General features: G+C 47.1%; 1 long non-coding RNA gene across 1 annotated transcript; it reads left to right on the plus strand.

Annotated features, from left to right (window-relative positions):
* Positions 1 to 1,995: 1,995 nt before the first annotated feature.
* Positions 1,996 to 8,925, plus strand: LOC146889335 (uncharacterized). Its single transcript, XR_015736801.1, has 2 exons — positions 1,996 to 2,927; positions 8,093 to 8,925. It is a non-coding gene; the product is annotated as an uncharacterized LOC146889335 (long non-coding RNA).
* Positions 8,926 to 14,408: the final 5,483 nt, after the last annotated feature.

Below are 14,408 nucleotides of genomic sequence, written 5' to 3' on the forward strand. Positions count from 1 at the left end.
ACTGGACTGAGCCCCTCATGGTCCAAATGAGGAGCAGAAGGAGGAAGAACATGAAAAAAAAAACCTCAGTACTGCGAGGGGTGCGATCACCCACTGATACAAGGGGACTGATCTAATGAGAGTTCACCAAGGCCAGTTGGACTGGGACTGAACGAGCACGTGATCCAACCAGATTTTCTGAATGTGGCCAGATTCTCTGAATGTGGCTGGCCCGGAGCCTTTCTAAAAAGCCATTGACAATGACACTGGGACTTGTTTCCTCTGCATATACTGGACTTTTGGGATCCAGTCTGTGTGGATATTCACCTCCCTGGACCTGGAGGGAGGGGGGAGGAACTTGAACTTCCCACAGGGCTGGAAGCCCTGACTGCTCTTAGGGATGGAGAGGGAGGAGGAGGGGGAGAGTGTGGGGAGGAGGGGCGGAAATGGAAACTTTCATAATTTAATAAACTTTGAGCAACGCTCCAAAAAGAAAGAAAGAAAGAAAGAAAGAAAGAAAGAAAGAAAGGGTGGCTTATAGTCTGAAATGATTTCAAATTTCACACCACAAGTCATGTCGCATATCTCACCTACTCAGCACTGGGCTTTAGTCAGAGCTGCTTCCCTCTGCGCAAGTCCTCGAGACCACACATCTTTACTCTCTTGGCCTCCTCCAGCCCTCACACCGCAACGTCGTTACTGCTCAGTTCTCGCTCCTCAGAGGAACAAACCACGCTTCTGTGTTAGAAGAGCTTCCTCTGCTTGTTAACTTTTAATAGGATTTTTTTTTCTGATGAATAATTTCAGATGTAAAAATATAAGGAAGAGGACAATGAGCACCCTGTGCCACAACTTTATGGTCTAGCAACTGTTAATGGTTATTCTATTTTTTCTGAAACGTTTTAAGGCAACATCTATACACCATGACACTTTGCGCTTGCTATACCAGCTTTCAAAGCAAGGGCTGAAATTGACATGACCATAGAGCAGCTTCTACACTGACCTTGTAACTCTTCTGTTACCTTGATTATTTGCAGTTAATAAGTCTTACTTCTCCCCAGGCAACTGGGATTTGGAATAATGTTTTTCATATCTACGCCCATATTTATTTGTTTATTTTTAGTGTGTGTGTTGTATACTCCTCTCTCTCTCTCTCTTTCTCTCTCTCTCTCTCTCTCTCTCTCTCTCTCTCTCTCTCTCGTGTGTGTGTGTGTGTGTGTGTATTCAGTATGGGTAATTGTATTACTTAGCTGTAACTAAGCACGTCAAGGATTTCTCCACCACTCCCTGACTTAAAGACAGTATTTCACAGTAAAACTAAACCTTACCTCTTCAGTGAGATTGTCAGTGAGACCAACAAGTCCGTGGTATCTACCTGTCTGTCTCCCCACTGCTCAGATTCCAGATGTGCACAGCCATGCCTGGTTTTTCCATGGATGCTGGGGATCGAACTCCCATCCTCATTCTTGTGCAGCAGGCCGTTACCCTGGCCCCGATCTGTATTTAAACCAGCACCCTATTATGTGAGGCGCCTAAATAAGATTTCTAATGCTTTTCTTTATACACAATGGAGACAAACAGAAGGCCAAATGCTCTTTATTTAATTAATAGTTGGCAGAAGTCAGCACCACTGAAATGGGGTTTCTCATGCAGATGGCCTGAGATGCAGGGGCTCACATGTTGGTTCAATTGAGCTCTGTAAACAAAAACAAACACGAGAGAGAGTGGCAGAAGCAGTAAGTCATGGAAACCAAGTCTCCAGATTACACAGGCAAGGGCTTTCATGGAAAATGTATGCAGCCCTCAACGAAGGCTTTCTTGGGTCCCTGTGGCTGTTACCTAGCAACAAGCCCATTACACAGGGGCACACAGGAGTCCAGTTGAACAGGGAAGAGTGCGCAGGTAACAGAACTAAATTTCCCCCTTTATGCTATGTTAATAACGTAGGTCTCCCGCAGTCTTCCGGGGGCGCGTGTCTGAAGAAATCAGCCCGGTATAATGTTTCCCGGCGTTAAGTCCCAGAGGAGGAAAATGGCTGGGGCTTAATTTGCTGTGCGCATGTCAGCACTTATGTGTCGGCAGATCCGTCTGACAGGAGCGAAAGATCCAGTGTGCAAAGCAAAGTCACCCAAATTCAAATTAGCTCCTCAACCCAGCCCAAATCACCCCGATGGCAAATGAAGGCTGGGCCTTAGGGTGACTGCTATCGTTACTTTCTCTCTAAAAACGGCTTGTAAATACATGACCGTATTTTCTCCAGACTGGCCCTGCCCTGCTCTCAGCATTCATCCAGGCTGCAGGATTACTTCTCCGTCGTCTTTTTTCTTTTTTCTTTTTTTTTTTAACTTTGTCTAAGGAAAAGTTTTGCTTCATGGTATAGTATTTTAGTAATGTGTTTATGTTAATGGTCTTTAACAACAATACTACTTTTTCAGTAGAAGACTGTGTTTTCCTAACTTTGCATTTTGCTTTACCTTTTAACTGAATCAGGCTAAGACGGGAGTTGGCAGAGTTAGGAGAGGAATGAGTTCCCCAACCACTGCCCTAACTTTTCATTGATGAAATTGTTTTTCATTTGTTTGTTTTCCAAATTAATTGAGATGGTGAAAACCCATCTGTCCTAGAATTATGCCTCAAGCATCCTACATTCTATAAACCATAAAAGTGGTCCATATTTTTTTTTAATTTAAGCACAGCATTTGCCTCTGGGCATTGTTTTAGAGAGAAAAAAAAATCCTGCTGATGTTGAGAAGTGTCCTGGCATCCACAGTAACGGGAGGCTCGTATGGCTTCTGGAAGCAAGGCTCAGCGTTCGCTAGACCCTGCTGGTTTAAGACAGTTCTCGTTCAGTCTTCGCAATGCAGCAAGTCAAGAACAGAGGTGTGACCTGGACCTGAGCAACAGTTCCCAGAGCCGTGCTCTCACCACATCCCAACCTGTGGCTCCAGGTGGGTGCTTATTCATGCAATCATCCATCCATGGGATCTGGGCTTCAAGGCGCTGGGGATTTGATGATGAGTGAGATAGACATGGCTGTCGTTCCTACGGGCTTGTCATCAAGTCTGAAGGACGCAAGTGCCAGATGCTACGCTAGCTGTTCCGCTGTGTGTGACCTTGGTCATTACAGATCATTCTGGGCAATGGGCGACATTTCAAAGGCGAGGTTCCTCAGCCCATCCGTTGGTTCGCTTTTTTTTTCAAGCGTTTATTCAGGCATACTTTCTCTGGGTCCTGGAATGTTGGGTCTTCAGGCATACTCGTAAACATGAGCCCACACGACAAGGACTAGCTTTTTACACGACTGTTCAAAGGGAGTGAAGCTGTGGCTTGGTGATAGGGAACTCTCCGAGGTGGGATAGCCATCACCATGAAAAATGGATGTAACAATATAAAAGAAAAGAGTTCGCCAAGAACTCGAAGGGCAGAGTGAACCTAGGAACTGGCAGACTGCAGAGCAGGGCTGCTCTCGGGAAAGACCCTTCCTCCTTCAGCCTGTGGAGGACCCATGTGATTTCCATGTGACTTTTTGCTTTTGCGCTGAAAGATGTATAAGAAGTTTTATGAGAACACCTTGTCAGGGCTGGAGAAATGGCTTCGTGGGCAAGGGGCTTGCAGTGTAAGCACAAGGGCCTGAGTTTGGATGCCCGTCACTCACATAAGAAGTCGGGTGTGGTATCACACACCTGCAATCCCTGAGTTTTAGGGGTGGAGAAATAAAAGAGTCTTAAAGCTTGCTAGCCAGCAGCCAGTTTAGCCAATCAGTGAATTCCATCTTCCGATCTTCCATGAGAGACCCTGTCAAAAAAAAAAAAGCAAAAAATAAAAACAAACAAACTAGGTGAGAAGCAACTAAGGAAGAAACCAGGTCTATAAAGGTGAGCATCCAAACAAACCAGGCTCCCACAAAGTCAGTCCATGTAGTAGAATAAAAACCCAGTACCATTGTCCTTGGCTTTTCAGTCAGCCCTCGTTGTCAGCCACATTCAGAGAGTCTGGTTTGATCACATGCTCCATCACTCCCAGTCCAGCTGACCTTGGTGAGCTCCCATTAGATCAGTCCCACCGTCTCAGTGAGTGGATGCACCCCTCGTGGTCCTGACTTCCTTGCTCATGTTCTCCCTCCTTCTGCTTCTCATTTGGACTTTGGGAGCTCAGTTCAGTGCTCCAATGTGGGCCTCTGTCTCTATCTAAACCAGATGAAGGTTAAGCAGAGGCAGCTGCCTCTGAGAAGCATTGGCTACCAGTTACTCCCATCACGCTCAGCCCTGTTTATTTCACAACTCTTTGCATCAACCCCAGTGTTTTGGGGTTGTTTTGGGGATCCAGCATTTGCTGCTGCTGTCATTTGAATTCATCCCCTAAAGTTCATGTGCTGGAGATTTAATCCATATTGTCAGTTTCCTTTAAGGGGTGAATGGCAATGGAGTGGTCTGGTTATCATGGGAGCTGGATCCTGATCGAAGAATCGACAATCAGCTTACCAAGGATACACATGACCTTAGTATGTCCACAATTTTGTGACCAGCCTCAGGGAGTGATACCCGGATGTGGCAGGGCACATGGAGACATTTTCTAAACGGGATGCTGTGGTATAGCCCTGATCTGAGTCGTGGAGGACTCTAAACACAGGAGGAACTGGAAGGTGGGCACAGGTAAAGCGCACGGAGAGTTAGAGGAAGCGGACAGGTGGGGAAGGAGAGAGGAAGACAGAACAGAAACCAGAATGAAACAAAATTCACCCAGCAGACATGATTCAGACAGTTTTGCATTCTGCTTGAAATTAAAAGAGAAAGAGACACACAGCCACACCCACAGTGGACGAGCATCCTCAGCACCATCAGAATCTTCCATTTCCTTCCGACAGCCCTTCTTGTATTGGACCAGTCATTGCTCAGCACTGCTCTGTCCTTCCTTCCTTCCATCCTTCCTCCTTTCTTTTTCTCTTTCTTTATTGCTTCTCATCAAATTGTTCACAAATTAAAAGTGTCAAAGGTTAAAAAAATATTTAGCTTCTAGCTGTATTAAGTGACTGCTTGTCCAGTTTCTTAGGAAAGAGGAGGGAGCTGATATCTGCCCGTGAGTCCTAGTTCGTCATCGCTTTATTTATTTAGTACTTTTGCTATTGTGAACTGAAGTTCCCTGGAAAAGTCACACCTCTGTTAGGGATCCCGCAGGCTGGTTGAGTGGAACTTCATGAATGCAATGAGTTAAAATGTTGGAGAATTAGAACAATCCTAATTGACCATCTTTGTGGCCCTTAGCAGCCACGTCGTACCTACCCTATCTTCTTCCCAGGGTGGAGGAAAACCTTTGCAAACCGTTAGCTTCCACCAAAACAAAGATGCCATCATATAAAATCTCGTGTAAGACCAAGATTCACCCCATTCTCTGTAGCCTGCACGGTATCCCCACCAGTTATGTGGGAGATGAGCCTATTTAATAATTTCATAGTTCTTTGACTGCACCAGCCTTCTGTAACAAGTTCCTTAGGGCAACATGGCATTTGCGTAGCTTGAATCCATGTTCTTGGGTTTTGACCACTCATGTTTGGCTCGGGATAACTCTTTTATTCTTATTGGAGCTTTGACTCAAGCATCCCTCACTTTCCCCTCTCAGTGCCATGAATCGACAAAATGTGTTTTATCTCCTACTTTTTTGAATATTCCTGGGCAGAAAGTGAATTCAGCTGAGAGGACTTTCCTGCCTGCTATGTGCACGTGTCCCATGTTCCATCACAGAAGGAAGCTGGCTTCACCCACTCATCCCTCTCAGGTGACTCATCTCCCTGCACCACCAAAGTTCCACAGGGGCAAGTGGCCAAGTGTGCTGGTAACAGCCCGGGACTGAGGACAGGCATCTCTGCACACGCCCTTCATGCCAAAGAAGTCATGGGCATGAAGAAACCACTTGATCTCCGGCTGCCTTGAGCCTCTTTCGTCGGGGAGAGAGTTACAGCTGGCCAGGCTGAAACAAACAACTCAAAGCCTACGGCACATCTGTGAGAAGACAACATCCAGCCAGAGCACACGATAAACTGTGCACTGTAGACATCCCCCGGTCATATTAAATGTCAACAAAGAGCAGATGGAAGGCTGCTCCTCAGGGTTCTTACTCCGAAGACCCTCCACACTCAGAGGCTGGGAATCTGCCTGGAGTCCTGGCTACAGAGGAAGGGCTGGTTTGGTTTCTGTTCCAGCCTGAGGTTTTGGCTCTGGCACCACTGACTTCTCGCAGGAAGCTGGTAGAGTAGAAAGGCAGTCTCTAATTAGGGCTGCCTTGCAGACCAGTCTCTCTGCCGGTGTGTGGAATAGGGTGAGGATGCTGGGCCTCAGAGGGTGAGTGGAGATTTTGTTTCCATGTGCGGGGCTTTGGGTCATTGATGTAAAGGTGTATCTCAACCGCTCGGCAGTGCCCTGCTGGCCCTGTCACACAGTCTTCCTCTGGGCATCGCTTACTTCCTCACAGTTCCCAGCCCACCAAATCTGGGCTCCCTGGAGTGGTGTGGCCTCCCTCAGGCAATCTCATATTGTTGCTTAGGAATTTAATGCAAACACACAGAGAGTAACTTTCTTCTCGATACTGACGTACTTTCTGTTTTAGAATGGAAGCCAAGGTTGTCACCTATGTGTAGGGACCATGGATAGGAACTGGGGAGAGAAGGCAGCTCAGGGAGGCACAAAGCTGGTGGTTTGAGGTGGGAAGTCTGTCCCTTACTCTGAATCCCAGAGCTCTGGAGCTGGCAAGGGGAAAGGCCCCTCCTTATTGTGGCCCCTTACACATTGCTTTCATAAAGTACTTTTTTATTATTATTTCTGCTGTTTATAAGTTTATTGTATGGATGTGGCAAAACTGCTCCTGAATGCCAAGGACGTGATGGGCTTGGCTAATGTTTGGACCAATTAGTGGGTTAGACAGAAAGAAGGCTGTTGTTACCCCATGCTGACAATAAACACATTTGGTGGATGGCAAGGGATTTATTAGATTTCATGATGGATTGTGGTGGGATTGGAGCGTGGTGGGATGTGAGTTTTAAGCATCACAATATTGTTCCCTCAGCCGTGTAAGGAGCTTTGACTGGCTGACAGAGGTAAGTGAACCCACCCATCCGTAACCAATTGGTGGAAAGGAGACCCTCTGGTTCAGCCATGCCTACGCTGTGCTTCTCCCCCAAACCATGAAGGTGCATTATGTGGGGTACCCTCTGTCCCCCAACACTAACCTATGATAGGCGTATGCAGAGGGTGTGGCTAACCATGGGATGAGAGGTGTATGGACCTCCTAACATCCAGCTGAGGTGTGGAAATCAATGACTGGACTCCTGAAAGGATGCTCAGTCCTCCTTCTGTCCTAGTCATTTTGAATAGGGAATTTGGAAGGTATATACCAAGTGCTGAAAGATCTTAACATCTTAGCACCCTTAATAACCCACTGTATAAAGTCAGGAGGACAGAGCCGAGGTGGATGTGTGTGTGTGTGTGTGTGTGTGTGTGTGTGTGTGTGTGTGTGTTTGTGTGTGTGTGGTGTGATGTGTGTGCGTGTAACAAGAGTGACTCCATGTTTTGACATATGAAATCAATCTCTTCCTTGCCTGTCTCTCTACCATTGTGAGGCCATGAAGACCCTCTGAGAGCCAAGCAGGCGCTGGCTCCATGCCCTTGAACTCTAGAACTTCAAGCCAATTAAACCTCTTTATGCATCCGCTTGCCTCTGGGATGTCCTGGCTGTGTAGCACCTCCAGCCTGTTGTTTTTGAAACCCACCCCATACTTTCCAAAAACTGTTCTTTCTCTTTCAGGCTTGTGTTTGTTTGTTGGGGGTGGGACGGTCAGTTTCCCACTTTGACAAACCAGAAGCCCTGAAGCTTGCCTCTCCCCCGACTTCTCCGTCACTGTGGCTCGCAGAGCTCCCCCTCAGAACCTCCCACTGGTCTTTATTCCAACCCCCCCCCCCATAACCCTGTCCAGATCACCATTCTTCCCTAGCACAGAGGACCACAGCAACCTCCTAAGTGGAATATCTGCCGCCAGCCAGGTCTTGTCGAACCATCTCCATGTGGTGCAACAAAGAGCTGTAGTTAAAGTAACGCCACCCTCACCTGTCCCCATCATTTGCAGGAAAGGATGCCATGATGCTGACTTCAGATAACACTGACGAACAGGATGAGGAGGACCTCTGGGCGCTGCTTTCTTTCACGTTCATCTGGACACTCCGAACTCCCAATGATTTGGCTCTGCAGCTGCCAGACCTCCTTGTCTCGCACACCCTTTGGATATGGACATGCTGTCTTTGCTTCCCTGTCCTCCAGGGCAACCCTCCCCTTCCTGTGCCTCTTTCCTATTCAGGGGTTAGCTCTCGGCTCAGATGCCACTTCTTTCAGGAAAAGTTTGTATACCCAGAGATTGGACACTGCGCCCTCCACATGGTCTCAGCACCGATGCCTCACACCGTTCTGTGACATTGTTACTTGCTATGCTATGATTGCCTCCTTATTTGGAAGTACTGTCCTGCCCAAGGTGAGGTCCCTTAGAGGGATGCAGACACTACCTACTGTGTGCATCCCTTTATTCCCAGCAGACTCTATCAGTTTACCTACTGTGTGCCTTCCCTTATTCCCAGCAGACTCTCGACTCTCTCAGTTTCAGGCCAGGCTAGTTTATGAAACTATGCACGAGCCCTTTTACACACAATTTAATGGTTGTCAACTATATTGTGTATTCTTTTTAGTATCTTTCATTTTAGCTTAAAGTCTGTGTTTTATTGTTCAAGTCTACGCATCTACACAAACACACAATTTTGTAGCCCACACAAAACAGCGGCTTACCTTGCACAGCTAGAAATAGGGTTCAAGGGCAAGCTCCCACAGATTGATGATAAAAGCTGGCCTGTGAATCAGTTAGGGGTGTGTATTGAGTTGAAACTGGGACAATAAAATATTGTACACATCTCCCCCTGGGGACTGTTTTTCAGTCAGACTCATTATATTCTCACCGTGTTTACAAAAGGAGGCTGGATTTGGGGGACTTTGTTCTTTGGGTCAATTTCCCTTTCCACTGAACACTCTGGGCCTGGAAAGCCAACTGGGTCTCATAAACCCAAACTCAGGTCCTTCGAAGTGAGACCAGCCATGGTGGAAAGTGCTTGGTTGGGGGGGGTGGTCCCCCACTCTTTCTGGGCACAATCCTTTCTGTTGACTATCCTTGTGGCAGGAGTGCTTTGGACTTAATGAGCACAAGGCACCAAAGGAGAAGGTCAAGAAGCGAAAAGATTCTGGCAGAGGGAGGAATTGTGTCTCAGGGCCTTAAAATCTCTGCCTGAAGCTCTCGGGATCCAGCGCACCAAGGGGCCAGCTATAGTCAACCCATGGAAAATCAGAAGGTGAAAGAGCAGTCTTCTGGCTGCCGTTGCCTCAGGAATGCCGAGAAGTATTAGCGGCTCCTCCAAGAGGGAGCCTCACCACTCACCGCCTGCGGCTTCTACAGGGACTGGTGAGAAGCCCTGTTATTCAAAGAAGAGCAGGACTTCAGAGATGTCCTGCCGCCCATTGCCCACTGGAGGACAAATGACTTCTCTCCCTTCCCCCTGCCCCTCCCACCTTTCTTCAGTTCTCAGACATAAAGGGGCCAAAGCAACATGGCTTCCTGCACAGGCTGCAAGCTCCTGCCAAGGCTCGAGTTCCAGACATCTGTTCCTCACAAGAGACAACTCTGAACGCTTTGGAGGGAAATGAAGAGCTATCATCAGCGTTTCAACGCTGTACTCAGAGCATCGGGCTGGAGTAGAAACTGGTAGGTTAATTCCCGGTGCTGTTAACGCCAAAGTCTTGGGCCAAGTTTCCCACCAGGACAAGATGGCTTCCAGATGAGGCAGCTGGTGTTTAAGCTCCCAGGAACATATGTGTTGACTGTGCTCACAGAAGTCAACATTTTGTTGAGCACCCATCCAGGGCCCAGAGTGGGGCTGAATCAGATCCGAGGGCTTAGCACTGGCAGTGACTATATTTGTCTTCTGCCTCACGACAGCTGCACAACAGAGGGCAAGAGATGTCGTCTACGGGAGATGCTGTGTCCACTAACAAAGCCGCTTCCTCCAGTGCTTTTCCTATGAGGTCCCAATTCTACTCCTCCATAGATTAGGTGAGGGAGGCTCACAGACTATTGAAAGGCACACTGGGAAGAGAAGTCAAAAAGAGGTATCTCTTAGATTGTGGCTGGTGGAAACTGACTTACTTATTTTCAAATTCTTGGCACACAGTACTTACTACACACCTACGTCCCTGTACAACATTAACTATGAACTGACTTTGCTCTGTGACTGCTATTCAATTCTCCCATTTGCTGTCCAAGGGAATGGAGTCATAGAGAATTTAAATGAACAGACTGAGGTTGCACAGATGCGGATTGTATGTGCCACATGACACGGGTCTAATTCATCTGACAAAATTTATCAACTGAGGGATTTTTGCATAGAAACCTGGATTTGTAAGGTTTCTTTAAAAACTATGTCTCATAACACGGGGCTTCCTGACAAGCAGAAATCCATTGCATAGTGTAAAATGCACCAGTTGGCATACATAAAGAGCCACACAACAGTGTCAGCCCTTCTGTGAAGCTCATACGCTTGTCCCCACAGGCACTCTGAAAAACAATGTTTACTAAGGGTTCCTCTGAGATGAAAGAGAGACCAGCGTTCAGATTTCAGTCCCTTCTGGTGACACCATGTGACATCAGCCTTTCGGGTGCTAAGACAAAGGGCTCAGTGGAGCTCTGGGTCCAAAGTTCTGCCCCAGGGACTGGGCTGTGGAGCCAGCAAAGGGGAAGTTCACAAAGAAACTTGCTTGCTACACAGTTAAAAAATTGTTTCTAAAATCCTTTATGATAACTAGATAATTTGTGATCTAGAATCATATACTTCTTATATGTATTTTATTCATTTTACTGGGGGGCCTTGCCTGTGACACAGTACACGGATAATGATAAAAATACAACTTCCAGGAGTTGGCTGTCTCTTTCCACCATGTGGGAATTGAACTCAGGTTCTCAGGCCTGGTAACAAGCCCCTTTACCTACTGAGCCCTCTTGCTAGCCCAGCTTAAACATGTTAAAGCGTAGAGGACGGAGCTCTATTTCTGAACGTTATACACCCTCTCTGAGGCGAGCTTTCCTTGTTGACTCTGCTGTGATACAGAGGACCCGTCTGACTATGGAATGTGGGAAGGTTTGGTCCTCAGCTAACGCTGAGGAACACAGTGAGAGCGCAGCCCCTCTTCTTGATTCTAGTGTGCTTCTCCTCGGGTTTTGGTAATATGTAGCTTCTCTGGTGTTTGGCGTTGGCAGCACATGCAGCTGGCATTTCCTGCAGCCCGTGTGCCACAGCTATAGACCAAGGACAGCTTAAGACTAGTCACCTTCCTTAGGATCATTAATGGGCCACTAAAGACAAGTTCAGATAGCAATGTGTGAACTGCTTCTGAGTGACAGCTTCTGGTCATCGCCTTCTGAGCGGAAATCAACCAGCCCTGAGGTATGCATTTCTAATGCAAAGATTACTTCAAAGGCTAATTGATTGAGTCCAGGACCAACTAGGGGTTGTGGGGTAGGCACAACTGGTTCACTCTAGTCCCTATCATTCCCTGAAACTGCCCCACTGTGGCATCTGTTCCTATTTGCCATTCTCTTTGCGCTGTCACGTCTCTAGTGGATGCATAAAGAGAAAAGCAGGAGAGTTGTTCTGTCTCCATCAAAAGCAGAAAAGTGGGAAAAAATAGACCTAGGAAGATTGCATGCTTTCAAAGATGGTGGTGGTGGAGCTTATGCACAATCCTTGTAGTGAGTGTGTCTGTGCAATTGGAATACAAGTGTGTAAGGAGTGTGTCCATGCAAATAGTATACAAAGTGTGTAAGGAGTGTGTCCATGCAATTAGTATACAAATTAGTATATAAGTGTGTAAGGAGTGTGTCCATGCAATTAGAATATAAGTGTGTAAGAAGTGTGTCCACGCAATTAGAATACAAGTACATAAGGAGTGTGTCCATGCAGTTAGTATACAAAGTGTGTAAGGAGTGTGTTCATGCAATTAGTATACAAATTAGTATACAAAGTGTGTAAGGAATATGTCCATGCAATTAGTATACAAAGTGTGTAAGGAGTGTGTCCGTGCAGTTAATATATAAGTATATAAGGAGGGTGTCCATGCAGTTAGTATACAAAGTGTATAAGGAGTTTGTCCAAGTATACAAACACCTAGAAAGCATGCAGCCTAGTGTACTACATGCTGTGTAGTTTTGCGTGTTCTCCAGCGCTCCTATGTGTGGTCCTCTGTACACAGACTGGCCTTCTCTTCAGAACAAGTATAGAGAGGATGTAGAGGTTCTGAGCTTTCCGGGAGGCTGGCAGCTCACCTGTCCCAGAACTATTTCTTTGGATTCTTGGCAGTGTCCACAGCACAGGAAACTGGGTAAGAGGAGGTGGGGCTTGCGAGCAGACCACCTTCCCAAGGTGGGGGTGGGTAAGACAGTTTATGAAGCGGAGGAGAGGCTGGTAGGTGAGTTCAGATAGAGCTTACAGTGAGGAAGCAGGTGGACGATGATAAAGACAATAGACATGACCACTTGACTCCAGGCTGCCCTTTGACCTCCTTGATCAATAAAACAGATAAGGAACATTCTAGGGATGTGAGTCCAGTAGAGCCAAGTAGCCCATGAGAGATGGACAGTAAACTGTTATAACCTTTAAGATCTGGTGTGGCTTGTCAGTCAGTGACCCGTGACCCAGACAGACCCGTGTGACCATCCCGGGTTTTGCCATGCCTTATCTGTCTCAGCCCTGGGGGAGTGAGCAAGAAGCTCCCCACTTTCAGGTTCAGTCCCTGCCGGAGACTGAGGCCAGGATCCTTCCTCACCCTGTTGTTAGCCCTTACCAGCGCTCATGGTGAGGAAACACACGCTCAGCTGCTTTCTGGTGAGCAAACATCCTTTTCTGCTGCGGGGAAAGGACCATGTCCCAGAAATGTGTGAAACACATACCTAAGAACTGATGGAAATTGTTTTTACTTTTACAACTGGAATTACTTCACATCTCTAAGGTTTTTATTAAGAGAAGATAAACGGTGCCTTCACTTCAGAATGTCTAAGGAGCATGGTGGCCTTGCCATGACTGTACCTTAGAGGGAGAATCTAGGTGCCCATCCCTGTGACCGGAGGGCCCAGCATGAACCCTTTTCTATGATCCTTCCTATGAGGGGTCAGAAGAAACAGGCCTAGGTAGCTTCCATGAGTCACTTCTTTTGCCTAGAAAATTGAGGGCGTGACCTGACTCCCCAGGTTTGGTAGGCTCCATGTCTTTGCTTCCACATCTGTGTGCTATGTTGGTCCCTTGCACGTGTTTCTCTCTCAGGCTTCAGCAGACTGTGTGTGAATCTAACTAAATGAGTGTTTCCATGCTCGTATAGTATTGGGGTCCCACCACAAACAGGTTCTGCCATCTGCTTTTCACCCCTCCGCATCTCAGAAATCCTTGTGGATATCCACAAAGACTAACTCTGCACTTTGAACAACTTTGGCGTTTTCAAAACAACAATTGTTTCATACATCATTTCGCTAGGTCCCACCCTAATCAGGTCAGGAGCACATAATAATCTTTTTCAGTAACTCCACAAAACAGTTGAGTTCAAGTATCGCCTTTACCAAGACCCTAATCCATTGTACTAAACAATGAAACAGCACTCCTATCAGACAAGGCCATCTTTTTCCTGCCAGGGGCCAGTGGAGTCTACTTCAGGGGGAGACGCATACAAACCGGAAGCCCCTCCTCTTCCTCTTCCTCCACCTGGTCTGTTTGTCAGTACCCCTCCGGAAAAGCTGCTCTCCCTCAGCTCAGCTCAGCACAGAGCTGCCTGGTCTCTTTAGGTCTGGCCTTTGCACAGAATCTGCTCAGGGACAGTCTGCCCCCAGCTCCCCTGGGGTGTTTATCTCATTCCTCTTCCTGAGACCCAGTCTAGGCTCACAGGATCAGAACTGTGCTTTTCCCCTGCAGATACGCATGGGAACAACTCTGGAATATAAAGACTTTAGACAATGAACATTGTTTGAGATAGAATTGGGGCTTAGTCCTGTGCAAACAGCTGGACGGAATACGTCTTTATCTGCCACTGTCTCTAATTTAAACAATGTAGAAGATGTTTGTTCAAAACTTGGCATGGCTGGACGTGCCTGTCATTATGAGCTGTACCCAGCCCCTTCTGTCAGCAGCTGGGAGAAAAATGACATCTTTCTTTAGAACCACTGCCTCTTTCCTTTCCGCATACAATCCCACCCAGGGCAGCATCAGATGATTTTCCAAAATTTGCTGCTGCCTCTTGCTCGTGTAGCCTGGCAACGGTGACCAGGTAACCCTCCTGGAACACGCTGTCTCTCCCTAGGCAGGAGACACTGG

The sequence above is a fragment of the Myodes glareolus genome, chromosome 27 (assembly GCF_982192425.1).
Source record: "Myodes glareolus chromosome 27, mMyoGla1.1, whole genome shotgun sequence".
In the NCBI taxonomy this organism is placed as follows: domain Eukaryota; kingdom Metazoa; phylum Chordata; class Mammalia; order Rodentia; family Cricetidae; genus Myodes; species Myodes glareolus.